This window comes from Botryllus schlosseri, chromosome 9 (genome assembly GCF_051294905.1).
Source record: "Botryllus schlosseri isolate E-star chromosome 9, Bs_hap1, whole genome shotgun sequence".
Taxonomy (NCBI): domain Eukaryota; kingdom Metazoa; phylum Chordata; class Ascidiacea; order Stolidobranchia; family Styelidae; genus Botryllus; species Botryllus schlosseri.
In genome coordinates, this window is record NC_137244.1 from 21,189,225 (window position 1) to 21,197,157 (window position 7,933).

Here is a 7,933-nt window from a genome sequence, read left to right on the forward strand (position 1 = left end):
CTAAGATAATGAATGAATTTGATCAATAAATATGTTACTTGCAGTTGCATATATTAGGCGTCGCCTCTGTATACCACGGAGCTTTTTTGGCAAGGACAGGATTATTCGGCGTTTAGACATAGCAATATCGAAGGTTTCGGTGAGCATGCCTCTATCACTTTCTGCAAATGTAACAGCGAACTCGCTGCGAGCCCACAAGCGAACTCGCATGTTGGGCGACACGTTATCTCATAATTGCGAATATGACCCAATTCTGTAAATTACGCGTATTTATGATTTTCAGGAGGGGCCCCAATACTAAATGCAAGAAATCGAGTGACAATATATCATGCGAAGTGCTAAGAAAATATTCTAGTCAAAAAAAAACCTGCTTCGAAATATTGTACTTTATATGGTCATACGAAGATCTGCGATAAATGTGGCTGGACCCTATGGTTACACCAATGCGTCGGAACTGATGTTTTAGTCATCATCAAATTTTGCGGTCAGGCTAATCAAATTTTTGTTGGCCTTGCAATTTTACCTGATGTTATAACTAATTTTGAGAATTACCTCGCGGGCCACACAAAACCTTCTCGCGGGCCACGGGTTGACCGCCCCTGATCTATATTGTTACTAATAACAGTGATTAACGGTATAAAAAAATCCTACTTCAGTTGTTAGTAGTAATTTAAAGATACCTTAGAAAGCGATTGTTTTCATAATAAAGAAGTTGGAGTGGGAGTCCGAGTCAGGGTCATTTTCACAAACTCCGACTCCGACTCCGACTCCAGTCAGTATTGTTTCCACGAATCCGACTCCGACTCAAGCCACTATAGTTTCCACGACTCCGACTCCGACTTTATTAACCGAAAATTAGCCAAACTCCGACTGCGACTCCACAGCCCCGGTTTACATTCCGGATAGCCGAAAACCAACAAGAGTTGTAACCAGGGCTGGAGTCGGAGTCGTGAAGTCGGAGTCACTGAAAATTTGTAGCACTCCTCGGAGTCGCAGCTGGGGAAGCACATACTGGTTAAAGTCGGAGTCGGAGTTTATTAAAATGGTCTGACTCCGACTCCATCTACTTTAAATCGACCCAAAATGTTACCAAAAAGTGCCGTTGCAGATACAGAAGTTATCAAGTTTTTACGTTTTCGAACCATCGCAAACTAAATTTCTTTCTGTGAATACAGTTTTCATAATTTCTGAGAACCATGCATGTCTGAAATATATAATGGAGGTATAATTTTCCGAGTGCATTTACAGCAATATTTGCGTCGGAGTTGGAGTCGGAGTCGGAGTCACATTTCATTTAAAAAAAATAATTTTTTTTTGCTTATATAGCTTACGTCGCGGCAGATCTCCGGACCTCTCACAGCAGGCAGTTGCAAACCATTAAAGTGGTTGTCGGTCCGCGAGGAGTTCGTTGCTGGTCCGTGAAATGTTCACATACTTTTCAAGTTAGTGATGGTTCAGAATTATACAGAAAAAGTTCACAGATACAGATTTTATCAAATATATATAGAAAAACACAGAGGTGGTGAAAGTAGTCAAGAAAGCTACTCAAGTAGAAGTAGAAGTTGCGATGAAAAAATTTACTCAAGAACGAGTAGAATTACTTCTTCCATAAGCCATTCAAAACTACTCGAAGTAGAAGTAGAATTGTTCGACCTTAAATCTACTCAAGTAAGTAAGTAGTTTTGAAAACAGTCTTAATTCGTTCGCATGAACTGTCAAAAGCTGCAAATTGAGCTATGAGGAGCGTGCAAAGAGCTTGATTCGTATTGATGTATCCCATGAGATATCAATTTTCGACAGAATAGCATTCTTTCGCATCATGGGATGCAAATTATAGTATTGATATGAAAATGCGATACTAGCCTTTTGTTTACTAGAAGTCCACGTTTTAGAGAACATCATGGCATGACGCCCTACCCCATATTTACAGGGCCCCGGGTTTAGGCGAAGAGCAATACGGAGAAGTTGTATCAGATAAGGTTTCAACACTTTGCGCGATTAGTATACGTTGATAACAAATATTGTGGATCGTAAAATTTATATTTAGTGTAGCTTTTATTTTCGGAAAATAGAGGCATTACTACAGTTGCGTTTATGCTTCAACTTATGTTCTGCAGAACTGAGCGTAATTAGAACTCAAAAGTATGATACTCGGAATTGAAAGTGAAATACAAACACCACTTCTAAAAAGCAGGGCATGGTATGGTATGGTATGGAAGTATGGTATGGTATGGATCGATATTTTGGTGTGGAATATGGAACAATGCTGCAAGTATGGAAGATTTTAATCTATGGTATGGAATGACATTTCCATACTTCCATACTTAGGTGTTTTATACATTTTATCGTGATCTGTGCAAGCTTTATGAAGCGTACGTTGTTCGCTGTTCACGGAATACGATCGTTTTTGTTATGTGCGAACGTGAACTATTGAACGCGGTGTAGGAGTTTTGGGAGCACTTGGAATGGCATGATTTTGTGATGTAATAATGACAACAGTAATGTTGATCCGATATTCTGTTGAGTCTAGACACGACGTCTCCGAGCATAGTCTATCATGTGACGCAATAATTGGTAATTTTGGCAACTCCAACTACCTCATTCCTTGAGTGACGAGAACTTACAAGCAATCATGATGCAACGTACTTAATGCTCAATGTGATTGATAATTACATTTCTTCTGAAACATTATCCGCACATTTATACTATTTACATACCGAGATATCTTATTGGTCATATTTCAAACGCTCTCGCATTAGGATTATAGATCAGGGAATGGGGTAGATTTAGTTTGAAATTCTCGCCACTAACCCCAACCAAATACTGTACTAATAATCACGCAGATCGCTGCAGTATTGATCGCCTGCAGCTGGGATATTTTATGGGGGTGCCTATATTATAAATTATTTATAAAGTATTGACTTCAAACTTGCATGTGCCTCATGCCAATGTACCGGAAATGCGATGATATTCTCATGGAGCAGGGGCGTGCAACTTCTCTAGTCGTTGGGCCGGATATAGGAAAATTAAGTACTTGGCGGGCCGGATTGCTGAATGGTAAATTATTCGCCCATATATACAAGGAATAAATCGTATTTATTTAATGTATTTTATCAACAGCAATGTCCCTTCAAAGCCATTTCTCGCCGATAATGAAAATACAATGTGGATATAGCATTGTCATACAGGCGCCGCCATGTCTGCTTCTCGCTGACCAACCAACTCACAGTGCAATCCTTAATTAAGATTTCAAAGCGTTTGATAAGCCCCTGTACCCAAAATTTACCAAGATATCAATTCATTAGGGTTGAGTACATCGTAAATGCCGATAATGCAAGTCTTCTCGCTTCGAAGAACTTATCCGTAAGCTCCACTCTCGCACGCTGCGCAGTGCGCAGACCTATATAATATCATGCGGTCACTAAAATTTGGCGTTTAGGCAAGTAGTGGGGAATCTCGGCTGACTGGGGCCGCGATCGGTCTGGGGGTGCCTGGGGCTCTTATGGGTGCGGCGGCACGGTGCCGTGAAAACTCGTGGTGGCACGGTGACCCTTATCTCTTATGGGTGCGGTGGCACGGTGCCATTGTGTCTTATGGGTGCGGCCGCGATTCGCCCTTTCAGGTATAGCTCGTGGCGGTGATTCGCCGTGAAAACTCGTGGTCGTGACTCGTCTTTTTTGCTATAGGTGGTGGCGGTGATTCGCCTGTCATGTATTCTTACGGGATCTGTGGTGACTCGCCATGTGTTCTTATGGGTTCGGTCATGAATCGCCCTTTCGGGTATAGGTATCTCTCGCACGGTGTTGAAAACGTGTGGTGTCTTATGGCTGCGGTCGTGATTCGCCCTCTCAGGTATAGTCATCTCTCGCACGATGTAGAATGTGTATCAGGTATGGTAAATAGTCGCGACTTCGATATATCGTTATTCTTATGGATGCGGCGATGATTCGTACTTTCGTTTATAGACTGCGGGTGGCATGTCGTACTTTCAGCAAAAAAGGGTGTGAAATAGTTTGCTAAATCTAGAAATCAGTCGCTTGGTAATTAGTTTGCCACAGAGCCGGCGTAGACGGCGATTCGAATATCAACAATAACCACGCTCACAAACTAACACTTCAAAAAGGTGTGAAATAGGTTACAAATCCCGCGATCGCTCACAAGATAATACCTAAGACATAACCATCGCTCGCGACTTGGTGTTACAGGCATGCCGATCACTCACGAGGTATTATTTTGGTAATTAGTTTGTCGCAGAACTAGATTTCACTGGTAAGATTTAATAACTAACGAATAACAGAACCGTCGCAGACGGTGATTCGAATACCGACAAATTTTCACTTATTTCTGACCCAACCTAATCCTCTGCGAAGTTGACGCTTATTCAAAAAGGTGTGAAATAATTGTAAAATACTACGTCGGTGACGCGATAATGCATCAGACATAGCGATCTAGTTATAATACGGTGTCGGAATCCATTCGCGGGATGTTCTATAGGTAAATTGAGATAATCCGAAACCGAATATTTTTACTTTGGCGTAGTGTGAATTGATATAGGATTGACAAACATGACTACCATCTTTCCAAGTACCATTTCGATATTATACGCACATTGATTTGAAACAAGTAATGAAACATTGCAACTCTATTCGCGATCCCGCTTTCCGTTTGTCAAAGAGATATTTTAACATCTTACCATACTCAAAAGAATTATTCACAACATTAACAATTGTTAAAAATCTAGTTTTCACTTACTTGATTATATCACTGCAACTCATAAATTTGAATTAATTCATCCTGGCTGTATTCGTATGATCGGTCTTTCTTATTCAATTGTAAAAGTCGTTACTATTCTGAATACAAAGTATATACTAATCGGTGCATATACGATTTGACTTGAACATATTATATTTTGAGTATACGAGATTTGAATGTCTGAACAATAACTGAGAAATAATTTATCACAATTAAATCCATATATTACAGCGTAAAAGATATTGGAATGTCAGCAACTCTGTAAGGTCATAGTTACTACCACATTACCTAATTTACCCGACCAACTCGTCATGATCATTCCTGAAATCAACACAAACATGACCACTGACTTGAGTTAACCACAAAACAGCATCAAGTTTTAAATCCACTTGTAGCTTACGACTTATTTGAATGCGGGTTATGTTTTGTTGTAATTGAGCGTACGGAAATAGTATTACGTCTCGACATCTTACCATCTTACCATATTCAAAGAGTCAACCACGAAAACATTGTCAAGGAAATCCGTTTGTAACTTGCCCAACCAACTCAAGCAGTCAGCCAAGCATACACGAATCCATACAATCACTAAAACCTAAAATCCATAACAAGTTCGGTTGTACTCATATCCCTACGATGCATCATTTTTTATTCAACTTTAAAAGTCGTTACTATTCTGTAAGATAGAGGAATTACTACGCGGTATATTCTGCAAGACAAAGTAATTATTACTCGATATATTTTGTAAGACAAAAGTAATTACTACCCGGTGCAGGTGACTTGAGATTAACATAATTGTTTGAGTATACGAGATTTGAAAGTCTGATCAACGTGTAGTTGCGACTTCATTTCTTACAATCGAACGCTGGTGTTATATCGAAAGTTACCATTCTGTAAACATAAGGATTGATACATAGATGTGTCATATGTAATAGTTGATCATGACTTGATTATTAAATTATTCGTGTTAATTAGACCCGGCGTTGTGGTAAAGGTTATGGACAGCAACAAACTTTTCAGTACCGTTGTTATTAACATATCGAGTTGTAAAACTATGCATGTCCGAAATGTTCATGATTGGAAAATTATTCTACCTTGATACATAGGCTATCACTCTGCGTATCGCGGATATCAGAAAATATTTTACAAATGTAATTGTTTCCAGTAACCAAGACTAAAGATGAAACAACAATTTCGTTTGCTGATTAACAACCGGTGCAATACTTTATTGTCGGAATCTGCGACATCGAATTGAAAAATACCCACATTACGCAGTACGAAAATATCACTCTGGGCTCCGGGGCGGTGTCATTTAATCTGTGTTAAACTCTGTTCACACTCTCTGTCGAAAATGCGTGAAATGCAAAAACATTACGAGGTCACACTCTAAGACTTTGATCATCAAAAAAGTAAATAGAGGTATCTTTACTGGATGGATTCTATTCAACTGGTCTTGGTTAATACAAAACCCATAACAGCAATATCGAAGTATGTGCTACACTGAAATCTACAAAAATGTGTTTGTATTGCTGTTCATAGTAGCGATATCGATTTAAACCTCCAGAATAATTGTCATCATGTAAGGGCAGTTGTTGTCAATTTGTACGATGTTCACTGAATGCGTACTAGAACTAATTGTGTAACACACACGATCAGAGAAATTGGAAATTTCCCGCTTGTCATTCGTCATAATACTCGGCCACTAAAATACGTTACTTGGATGTGATTGAATCGCTGGCAGTTAACTCGATAAATCAAACCCCTAAGAAATTTCACTCACTCATTGGATATTAAACAGAGTCGCCTAATCGGTGTGGGTCGCTTTTTCTAAATACAAATCATACCTGACCATCGCTGATAATTAACTCGGTAAATCAAAACATTAAGAAATTTCACTCACTCGTTGGGTATTAAACAGTGTCACCTAATCGGTGTAGATCGTTTTTCTAAATGTAAATCATATAGGTCCAGCAGAAAACAATTTTCACTCACTCGGAAATGAAACCAATGTGTTGGTCTCCATTCGATATTTTGTTTGTGTCAAATACTTTGCAATGAACACATTTGAGTGGTTGAACTTTACATCATCAAGCTGTCATTTGTAAATCAAGATTTCGGTAAACTTGTAAATGTATCGTTTAACTAACCGAAATCTAGTGATTGGTGAACATACCAAACGATACACATCCACCTCCGAAATACTGCGTTGATCTTAATTTCCATCATCTTGATAATCGAAGTACATTTCTTTCGAATTCGTAACAACCGGCGTTTCTATGACATGATAAATTTTTGACAAGTTATGCTTAGAAGATTGGTTGCATATCGCGAAAAATAATATACCAATCATATTGATACTCATATTACTTGAGTTTCTCCGCTTAATATAAATGTAAACTCAGCCGTCTTTTAACATCACAAAGACATTGATAAAAAGTAGGCAATCAAACGCTACAAGTTTAACTTTTGTAGGTTGTGTATGATTACCCCACGCAACTCATTTCTTACCAAAGGTATATGAAATATATTCATGGCACACGGAAATACTCGATATTCCCATGCTACGAATCTGTACAATGATTGGTGACGCTTTCAAACTGTTTCGATACCTCAAGACCTTTATTGTCGGAATGGATGTTCATGTATCTTAATAATCAAATAGTTCAACACAGAACTAGTATTAACAGAAACATCAGAGTTGTTTACACAAAAGTTTGTAAGTGTACAGTATGTGAATACCATGTGTAAGTTCAGCACAATTATGGTATCAATCCGAGTTTAGTTAACACAATTTACGACACCGAGGTCGCCTCATCTTTCGTAAGACAACAAACCAACCAAGGCTTCAGGATATGTCCATGTCATAGCAATAAATCAGCTACTCCAACAACAGAGTACATATGTTTTCTAGTTACGGTACTTACATCTTACACACAAGTCAATCTACTTTGCTAACGAAAAGTGCTGGGTCATTGTAGATAGTAATTGTATTCACAGAATTAGTACAGGCAAACTTAGTCCGACATACCACCGCCGCCGCTCCCACGTTCTCACCACACCAGTGCCTCTCGCAGGTCACGGTGCACATACAACGCATGCAAACCACATACCCCCCTGATCTCAAGATCAAAAGCTAACGAAATGAAACAAATCACTAAACAATGCAACAAACTAGAATAATATG